This window comes from Rana temporaria, chromosome 1, assembly GCF_905171775.1.
Source record: "Rana temporaria chromosome 1, aRanTem1.1, whole genome shotgun sequence".
NCBI lineage: Eukaryota > Metazoa > Chordata > Amphibia > Anura > Ranidae > Rana > Rana temporaria.
In genome coordinates this window covers 290,253,053-290,264,665 of record NC_053489.1, presented here as the reverse complement: position 1 = coordinate 290,264,665, position 11,613 = coordinate 290,253,053, and positions in this window count along the sequence as shown.

Here is an 11,613-nt window from a genome sequence, read left to right as displayed (position 1 = left end):
CTGATGGTCCAAGGATCATATTCAGAGTTTGTGGTATTGACGCAATATACCATTCAAGCACAGCTGGTTCCTGTTGTCCATTCCATTGGAGTTCCAGTCCCGCTTATGGTCCTATTCCGGTTTCAGTGGTCCCGGCTTCCAAAGACCACAACGTCTGGCTGACTCTTTGCTGTACAGTAATAGAGTCCAACCCATCTGGTAAGCGTGTTTTACCCACTCCATACCTAGATGTGATTGTGATCATCATAGAGTCCTACAGACAACTTGTACACCTGTTGTATCTCAATCATTGGATAGCAGCTCACCTGCTTCTTTGCACTTATTACCTAATCGATGTTTATTCAACTTTAAGATATGGACTTTTTTTTCCTTTTATATTGAACACCGTTTGAGCTACTTTTTTCCATGTCAGTAGTTCATTTATATGCACTCATAATATGAAGGTTGTTACCTCACCTGGTACTATATATTTTTGAGTTTGTTAGCGCTACATTTTCTGTTTACAAAAATGAGTACACCCCTCACATTTTTGTAAACATTTTCTTATATCTTTTTATGTGACAACACTGAAGAAATTGCACTTTGCTACAATGTAAAGTAGTGTACAGCTTGTATAACAGTGTAAATTTGCTGTCCCCTCAAAAAATTCAAAACACAGCCATTAATGTCTAAACCCCTGGCAATAAAAGTGAGTAAAAAAAAAGAGAAAAACTCTGCGCTTAACCTAATAAAAAAGTGAAAGTAAAATTAAGTAAATAATATAAAAATTATATAGTACAGTAGGTGAAAAAATATTCAAACAGAGAATGGTGCTGCTGCTCATGAAAGCTTAAATACTTAAAGCCCAAAGAGACATACAAATAATAAACAAGCGCGCAACCAAAACAAATAATTAAGTGAAATTGACTAACTCAATATGTTTGTGTATATACAATGCAAAAAAAATATATAAAAGTGAACAAAATGTTACCAGAGTAACTAAGTATGTTTGTGCATATAAATGCACAAATAAACCAGTGAAAACTTTTTTACAAAAGTAACTATGTGTTAAAGGGTCACTAAAGGAAAAAAAATGTTGTTGCTGAAATGACTGTTTACAGGGTATAGAGACATAAAAGTTAACTGATTCCTTTTAAAAATGATTAAAAATAGATTAAATTCAATCATATAATGTGACTCTAGTTTCACTTTCGGTTTTAAACTGGTTTCATGTTTCTGTGAAGTAAAGAGACCCACAGAACAAAAACAAACAAATCCAGGGCAGTGTTTTGTTTTTAAAATGAATCTGATTGGTTCTGAGGAGTTTTAGACACACAGTAATGACAGCTTAGACCACCGTGAAAAGCTCCCAGTACTGTGGTTATAAGGAGCCAGACAACCAGGAAGTGTGGAGATCACAGCAGAATTACAGCTACTTCAAAGCAAAAACGAACAATAAGGACATGAAACCAGTACTGCAGTAAGGTAAAGGAAGCTATTTAGCTAAAAAAAAAAAAATCCTATAGTGATCCTTTAAATAACCACTGTGTAAGAAAAATTAAATAAAAATAGAAACAAAGTCCCAAACATGAAGTGAGGAAATTGTTAGCAATAGAACACTTCTAGGGATTCATCCAATAATTGCTGTAATATTCAATGAAATATCTAGAAGAAGCCTGGATCTTATTTTCAGCCAAAAGAGTGTGATATTACTGCCGCTTACCAGACTGGAAGGATCTTGGGTTAAGGAGATCTATAGAGCGTGTGCATCAGCCTGCCGGCTACGGTAACAGACCACTTTGATCAGGGAGGGATGCTTCGGTCTTGCTAGATGAGGGAAAACACCTTCAGCTGTTCTTCAGACCCGATCACACAGGAGAAACAGGCAGAAGCCACTCGGCTTTACCAGGCACTGGATCTGAGAATGATAACTCAGCAGGAAAAAATCAATACAGTCTTCATAGTGAAGTATGTGCAAAATATATGTTTATTTAAAAAAACACATTCAAGTGTCACAGCAAATAAAAATGTATAAATTCCACAGCAAGTGTCCACGACAAAAATAGTAAAAAAGAGCCCAAAGAGACATACAAATAATAAACAAGGGCGCAACCAAAACAAATAATTACTGTATTTTCTGGCGTATAAGACGACTCGGCGTATAAGACGACCCCCTACTTTCCAGCCAACATGTTGGTTTTGGGATATACTCACCGTATAAGACTACCCCCTTTCCTACTAGTCATGCCTCGCCTCACGGTGCCACCATTACATGCCAGACTATGCCACTACATGCCAGACTGTGCCCCATTACATGCCATACTGTGCCCCATTACATGCCAGACTGTGCCCCATTAAATGACCAGACTGTGCCCCATTACATGACCAGACTGTGTCCCATTACATGACCAGACTGTGCCCCATTACATGACCAGACCGTGCCCCATTACATGACCAGACCTGCCCCATTACATGACCAGTCCTGCCCCATTACATGACCAGACCTGCCTCATTACATGACCAGACTGTGCCCCATTACATGCCAGACCTGCCCCATTACATGACCAGACTGTGCCCCATTACATGCCAGACCTGCCCCATTACATGACCAGACTGTGCCCCATTACATGCCAGACCTGCCCCATTACATGACCAGACCGTGCCCCATTACATGACCAGACCGTGCCCCATTACATGACCAGACCGTGCCCCATTACATGACCAGACCGTGCCCCATTACATGACCAGACCTGCCCCATTACATGACCAGACCGTGCCCTTACCTTATCCCATGCGAATCGCGGCCGTGTAACCTAACATCTTACCTTACCAGAATCGCGGCCGTACGATTTTTCAAAAGTCGCGCCTCCGACGTCTTCTGTTCCGTGATAGGCGGTACATTCAGCTTCCCAGGAGGCACTGTGTTCAGTGTTCGCCTATCACGGAGGCCCTCTAGTCTGAGGACGAGAGGGCCTCCGTGATAGGCGGACACTAAACACAGGACGAGAGGCCCTCCGTGATAGGCGGACACTGAACACAGTGCCTCCTGGGAAGCTGATTGTTTCCGCCTATCACGGAACAGAAGACGTCGGAGGCACGGCTTTTGAAAAATCGTACGGCCGCGATTCTGGTAAGGTAAGATGTTAGGTTACTGGCGTATAAGACGACCCCCGACTTTTAAGAAGATTTTAAGTGGTTAGAAAGTCGTCTTATACGCCTGAAAATACGGTAAGTGAAATTGACTAACTCAATATGTTTGTGCATATACAGTACAATGCAAAAAAATATATAACAGTGAACAAAATGTTACCAGAGTAACTATGTTTGTGAATATAAATGCACAAATAAACCAGTGAAAAAAATGTTACAAAAGTAACTATGTGTTAAATAACCACTGTGTAAGAAAAATAAAATAAAAATAGAAACAAAGGGCCAGATCCACAAAGCAGATGCGCCGACTTAACTCGAGATACGCGGCGTAATTGAAATTTACACGGCGCGTATATTTGCGCCTGATCCTCAAAACGAGATACGCCTTAAAATCAGGTTTTTCCGTCCTACCTAAAATAATTACACCGGCGCTTTTCCGTGCGCAAATTACGCTAGAAACGCCGCTGTTTTTGATAGGCAAAGATTCAAATGAGGGAGATAGGGCAATCCACAAAATTAAGTGTGTGCGCCGTAGATTACGCCCTGTGCGCTTCTGTTAGTTTCAATGTGTAAATTTACACATTATAAAAGGTGCCCTAATTTTACACATGCCGTGTAAGGCCCCATACACACGAGAGGATTTATCCGCAGATACGGTCCAGCGGACCGTATCCGCGGATAAATCCTCTTGAGGATTTCAGAGGATTTCTATGCGATGGCGTGTACACACCATCGCATTGAAATCCGCGCTGAAATCCTCTGCCGATGACGTGTCGCGCCGTCGCCGCTATTATGACGCGGCGACGGGCGCGACGCTGTCATATAAGGAATTCCACGCATGCGTCAAATCATTACGACGCGTGCGGGGAATCCCTTTAGACGGATGGATCCGGTGAGTCTGTACAGACGAGCGGATCCATCCGTTGGAATGGATTCCAGCAGATGGATTTGTTGTGCATGTCAGCAAATATCCATCTGCTGGAAATCCATCCCAGGGGAGATTTCTCTGCGGATAAATATCCGTTGGCGTGTACACACCATAGGATCTATCCGCAGAAACCCATTTGATGGGATTTATCTGCGGATAGATTCTATGGTGTGTATGGGGCCTCAAGGTCAGCTAAAGCAACACCATTAAGGAAGAGCTGAGCACACACACTTGCTGGACTACAATCTGTATGCCAACATGCCAGGGGCATCCATGCGCATAGCTAGACTAGTGACTTCAGTGACCGAGGGTACCCCCTCTTTTGAGGGAACAGCAGTCAGGAGACGCCTCGCAGAATGCATCTTTGCACAGTAAACACACACATTAATTATGTCACAATGAGAATGCATGCATGCACACCCACTGTGGTCCCTAGCACAGACATATCACATGCACATCTAATTGGATTAGATCCAAGTACCCCCCCATTGGTACTTGGGAGCAGTAACGCCGCGCCACGGCTCCAATTCTGTTACTGTGCATTCATACACCATTCAGGGACTTGGGATCACTTCTCCCTGGTCCTGGGGATCCCTTCTCCACCAAAACTGAGTGACACCCTTATTTAATCAGGAAAGCCACCCCCCCACATTCACACATAATTCACACACATAAACCAAATCATATGTACAGTATAATAAACAAAATCATAAAAATATAAAAAAATCATAAAAATCAAAAATCAAAAGTACCCCTGCAAATTAATTGCGGCGGCGATTGCTCCGTCTGGGCTGCCCACGGGCACAGACACAGGCACGGGCACGGCCACGGCCAACCGGAGGATCTTCATGGGGGGGGTGTTAGCAGGGGAGGGAGTATCTTCGTGGGGGGGGTGTGAGCAGGGGAAGGAGGATCATCCGGGGGGGTGGGTGAGCACGGGAAGGAGGAGCCTCCCCTGGTGTCTGTCCTCCTGCTGGCCTGCCCTCCAAGGCCACTGCTATCCTTGTGAGACAGACAGTGACAGCAGCCGTATTGGCCTGGCCAGCTCGGGTATTGTCCTGGACAGCCCGGGTATTGTCCTGCACAGCCTGGGTCAGGGCAGTCACCTCCTGGGCCACGCCTGTTGTGGCGGTCTGCAGCTCACACAAACATGTGTTGAACGCCAATGAGTTGGTGGCCACTCTGGGTCAGAGTGTCTTTTATCTGACCCAGAGTGTGGGTCTGCCGGGCATTGTCCTTCTGCAGACTGGCCAGCAGACACTCGGCCACCCCCCTGGTCTCCTGGATCGCCATCCTGCCTGCCCCTGAGGCTTGTGGCCTGGGAGGAGGGGGGAGAGTGACCCTTGTGGGTTGCGGCCTGTTGGGGGAGGAGTGGGAGGGGCTACCCCTGATGGTGGCCTGACTGCTGCCAGCCTCTGGGGTAGGCTCTGGGGTAGCCTCAGGGGTAGCCTCAAGGGTATCCTCAAAGGTAATCATATCCGAGGCCAAAAGGACTTCTCTGCCAATTTGAAGATCTTCTTCCGCCACCCCCTCATCCTCCTCCCCCTCATCCTCCTCATGAGGGGAGGTTTGTCCACTCCCCTCCCCTGGGGAATCCTCAGCAGCCTCTTGTCCTTGGGGTGGTGCAGCAGCCTGGCCTGATGGCCCAGCAACCTCCTGGTCATCTGTGGAGGACACAAAACAATCACAGGTTTGAGGATCCACACACTTGGCACATCTTCCCTTCCCCCACCCACACATGCTAATCACCAGATAGAAAAATCAAAAACGTACCTGGCCTCACAGGAACACCTGTCTGATATCCACGCAGGCCCACCACCTGCTCTGGCTGGAAACACCGGGCCACTGCCCATTCCTCCTCACTCAGACGGATGGGGCAGGCTGGGCCTCCTCCAGTGCCCGTGGTATGGGCATTAATCTTTGCCACCTTGTTCCGGACCACGTTCTTTAGATCGTTGATCTTTTTTTGGATGCCAGCGAGGGGTCCTTGTTTCCCCCCCCACGCCGCATTGATCTGATCCGTTATCTTTTTTAGAATCGCCTTCCTTTGGGCCGGGGAGGTGTTCCGGCTCTCAGGCCCATGTAAATATATAGGACGATGGACCTAGCAAGGATTTGCTTCTCAACCTGATTAAAATTGAGCTTCCTGCGCTTGGGTGCCATCGCATACACCACTCAGCAACAAGAAGAAACTCACAGGACAAACAAACAAAAATACACACACAACAAACAAACAAAAAAACTCACACAACAAACACACAAAAAGCAAAACACACAAGCAGACAGCTACTACAAATTCAAAAACAAACACGCAAAAAACAAACACAAAATACTATCAGAAAAAAAAAAAGAAAATACACTCAGAAAAAAACAAACAGAAAATACACTTAGCAGAAACAAACACCAACTACAATCTAATACTCCTCCAAAACTTCTCTATCACACACAACTCACCAACAAACACCGACAAACGTTCAGAGCAGAAGCAACTTGCTCTAGGAAGGGTAACACAGGGAAATACTTTTGCAAGGGAAGTGTGTTTGACTGGGGCTATTTATACACAGGGTGATCCTCAAACTAAGTACGCTTGGCCTTTTTCCTATCTCACTGATTGCGCCGAGCAAAGTTCTGCACATGCCCAGTGAGAAGCAGATTCAAGCGCGCATGCGCAGTACGGCCGGCCCTTCATTTGCCTGGGGTCACGGCTCATTACAATGAAGCACGCCCACTTCCTTCCCACTTGCAATAACCCCGCCTTACGCCTCGGGATTTAAGTTACGCAAGCGCAATTTTGTGCGCAAGTGCGCAGTGGATACGGCACTTACAACACCAACTTAGGGCGCCGTTACTTAAATGACATAAGTTTTGAGTATCTTAATTTGCGGCGCTGGCTGTGGATCTGGCCCAAAGTCCCAAACATGAAGTGAGGAAATTGTTAGCAATAGGACACTTCTAGGGATTAATCCAATAATTGCTGTAATATTCAATGGAATATCTAGAAGAAGCCTGGATCTGTTTTTCAGCCAAAAGAGTGTGATATTACTGCCACTTACCAGACTTGAAGGATCTCGGGTTAAGGAGATCTATAGCGCATGTGCATCAGCCTGCCGGCTACGGTAAGGCCCTGAACACACGATCAGTCCAAACTGATGAAAACGGACTGAAGTTCGGTTTCATCAGTCCAAACCTACCGTGTGTATGGCCCATCAGACTTTTGTCCTTCAGACCAAAGTTTTAAAACTTGCTTTAAAATCGTACTGATGGACTGATGACCGATCGGTCAAAACCGATGGTTAGTACGCAAAAGCACCAGTTCAAAACCAGACTTCAGCCTTCAGTCCGTTTGGACTGATCGTGTGTACAAGGCCTGACAGATCACTTTGATCAGGGAGGGATGCTTCGGTCTTGCTAGATGAGGGAAAACACCTTCAGCTGTTCTTCAGACCGGATCACACAGGAGAAACAGACAGAATCCACTCGGCTTTACCAGGCACTGGATCTGAGAATGATAACTCAGCAGGAAAAAAGCAATAGAGTCTTCATAGTGAAGTATGTGCAAAATAGATGTTTATTTAAAAAAACACATTCAAGTGTCACAGCAAATAAAAATGTATAAATTCCACAGCAAGTGTCCACGACAAAAATAGTAAAAATACAACACAACGTTTAAAAAGGGTTTTCTTATAAATCAGCCAAGGATCAAACCTAAAGGCTGAATGTTATGAGCGTGATGGCGTTAAAAAATAATCCTCCACCCGACGCGTTTCTCCAAAAATGGCTTCAACTGGGAACGGAAGCTAACTTCCCATGCCAGCACATCACACTTATATACTTAATAGGCAGCCGGGACACCGGAAGTGACATTCTGTAATCTCACCTCTGTATTCACCGGATAGGTTGGGTCACAGTAAATGAATGGGCCGATCAAAAAGTACACCTATTATACCCTTCAGCAATATGAATATATACATGTGAGAGAAAACCCCCCCCCCCCAATGAGGAAGGGAAATTCCCCCCCCCCCGCATATCCACACACAAATATATAAGAAAGGACAACAAATCTATATTAAAATAATCAAAACAATATAAAAATATCATTTAAAGCTAGTTAAAAGAAGCATACCAAAAAAATGTTAAAAAATCTAGAAGGAGGAATATAGAAAATCTAGGATGATTAACTGTTATCAATAAAGCAATTGATACCACACTCAACATTTAAGCCAAAAGGCTTATAGCAATGGAGGTCATATATCCATCAAGTTTCACAACGGGATATATGTCTTGCCAAATTATCTGCCCTCCAAGTAAAGTAAGTAAAGAGGGGTCTCTATTGTGATGTATGCGAAAGTGTTTAGATATACTATGTTCAATAAAACCTTTTTTTATGTTCCCTAGATGTTCCCCTATTCTTACATTGAAAGCTCTTTTTGTTCTGCCGACGTATTGTAACCCGCAAGGGCAAATTAGAAGATAAATCACGCATATAGTTCCACAGGTAATAAACTCTTTGATTTTGTAAAACTTGGATGTAACATGTGAACTAAAGGTAGCCGTTCTCACAGTTTGAGAGGTTTTGCAGACTTTACACTTCTTACATGGGAAATATCCCTTTAAATTCCCAAACATACTGATCCTAGGAAGTATATCGATTGCACTGGGTGCCAGTTTGTCTTTCAAGGTAGGTGTTCTCCTGTAAACAATATTAGGCTTGGCAGGTAGGTCTGATCCCAATACCTCACCCCCTTTAAGGACATTCCAGTGTTTCCTCATAGTTTTATTCACCCACCAATGATGGGATGAGAAGATGGTAATAAATGGCCACTCAAAGCTTCTATTGTCATGTATGTTTTTGACTTTCGGTTTCAGAACTGTTTCTCTTTCAATGTTAGTAATTCTAACAAAATCACTCTCAAGAGTGTCGGGATTGTATTCTTTATCTAAAAAACTATGTTTTAGAACATTTGCTTGTTTCTAGAAATCTTCTATACATGAGCAGTTTCTTCTTATCCTCTGGAACTGTCCCTTGGGTATCGCTTCTAACTAGGGATGTCCTGATACCGATACTAGTATCGGTATCGGTACCGATACCGAGCATTTCCCTGAGTACTTGTACTCGGGGGAAATGCTCCGATGCCTCACCCGATACCTAGGCAGGCAGGGGAGTTGCAAGTCTTCTCTCCCCCGTGCTCAGTGCTGTCTCCCCGCCCGTGCTGTTGTCTCCCCACCCATGCTGTTGTCTCCCCGCCCGTGCTGTTGTCCCCCCGCCCGTGCTGTTGTCTTCCCCCCCATGCTGTTGTATTCTCCCCGTGCTGTTTTTCCCCCATCCATGCAGCTCTCACCTCCCCCTGTCCGTCCGTGTAGTTCTCTCTCCTCCCCCCTTCTGTCCATGCGGTTCTCTCTTCTCCCCTTCCCCCGTCCGTCCATGCTGTTCTCTCTCCCCCCTGTCTATCCGTGCAGTTCTCTCTCCCCCCGTCCGTCCGTGCAGTTCTCTCTCCAACCCCCCCGTCCATCCGTGCAGTTCTCTTTCCAACCCCCCCCCCGTCCGTGCAGTTCTCCCTCCCCCCCCGTCCGTGCCGCTCTCCCCCCTCAATCTGTCATGGGGGAGAGCGGAGGTAGGAGCCGCTAAGCCCAGCTCCTACCTTTTCCGAATGGACAGAGTCGGTGATCACCGACTCTGTCCATTCATATAACTGAGCATCTTAACCGCCTGTGTTTACGATGCTTCAGTCCATTCAATGCTTCTCTCCATTCATTTCAGCTGAGGCTGCTGAGAAAGGGACTGGGGAATCTGTGTCCTTAGTCCCTTTCTCTGTCTTAAAGGGGAGATGTCAGAGGTATGTTAAGACCCATGATATCTCTCCAAAGACCCCCAACAGGGCTGATTAAAAAAAATTGCAATAAATATAAAAAACAATAAAAAAAAAATGTAAAAAAAAAAAACACACTGACAATCCACCCCCCCCCCCAAAAAAAAATCACTGTAAAAAAATAGAATAAAAAAAAAGTAAAAGAAAATTGTAAAAAATATAAATAAATACTGCCACTGTCACATGACATTAAAAAAAGTATTGGTAATCGGTATCGGCGAGTACTTGAAAAAAAGTATCGGTACTTGTACTCGGTCTCAAAAAAGTGGTATCGGGACAACCCTACTTCTAACCATTTAGGATGATGACAGCTTCCTACTGGTATGTACCCATTTCTGTCGGTTAATTTAAAGAAGGTTTTGGTAATTAACTTTCCCTCCTCCTTCATAATCACCAAATCCAGAAAATTGACAGAGGCAATGTCTGCTTCATAGGTGAACCTAATCCCCCATTAGTTATCATTAACCATATCCATAAAGGTTTTGATAGACTCGATATCACCTTTCCAGAGAAAAAAGGCATAATCAATAAATCTTCGCCAATATAGTAGACGGGGACATCTCCATGAAATTTTTTTCCCATGAAGCCATAAAAAGAATGGCGAGGCTGGGACCAGTTTGTTGCAAAAAAATATTTTCCATCATAAAAGAAATAGTTATGTTCCATAGCAAACTTAGGTAGTTTCAGAACAAATTCCATTGTGGACGTGTTCATCGACTCCTCTTTATTCAAAAAATATCTTGCTGCTTGAAAACCGAAATCATGAGGGATATTTGTATATAACAAGGACACATCCGCCGTCACCAACAGAACATCATCCTCAACACTTAACCTAGATATTTCATTGATCAGCTGCATAGAGTCCCTCAAGAAAGCTGGAGTCTTAATGACTGCTGGCTGTAGAAAAAAATCAACATATTTTCCAATTCTTGATGTTAGGGACTCTATGCCACTAACAATAGGCCTACCAGGTGGTTGGGTCAGGCTTTTGTGTATTTTGGGAAGATAATAGATAATCGGCATTTTCGGTGCCAAAGGGATTAAATATTCCATTTCCTTTTTGTTAACGATACCTCTTCTGTAGCCATCTTGTATCAACCCATCCAATTGTTTGGTATATCCCCGAGTAGGGTCTCGATTGAGGATTGTATATGTGTCCCCATCGGCCAGTAATCGATTCATCTCCTCTAGATAATCCTGCTTCCTGAGGAGTACAATGCCCCCTCCCTTATCCGCAGGGCGAGTTATCAATTCTTTCTTTTGACATAGGGTTTCTACCCCTTCTTGTACATCCTTCTGATTTTCACTCCTAAATTGAGCCTTGCGTAAATCTTGCAAAACCAAATCTTTAAAAACAGTAATGCTGGGTGCCGGTTTTCCCGGAGGATTAAAAAAGGGACGCATTTCTCAAACCCATCCCCTTTGATACCTTTGGATTAGCATTGTTAACCACACTAGGGGGATCCGAGTTCCTCATTATGGGGTCAGAGAGGAAGTATCGCTTAATACTTAACTTCCTCATGTATTTCTGTAAATACTATTCCTAAGAGGAGCCGTATCTAATGGTTCTTCATATGGTCTGGAATAGTTCTCTCGTGGGGGTCCATAACCATCTCTTGTGTGTTCTCCCTCATGTTCGCTATCATACTCCTGAAGAGAACTATAGCGATTATCCACTCTTACATATTT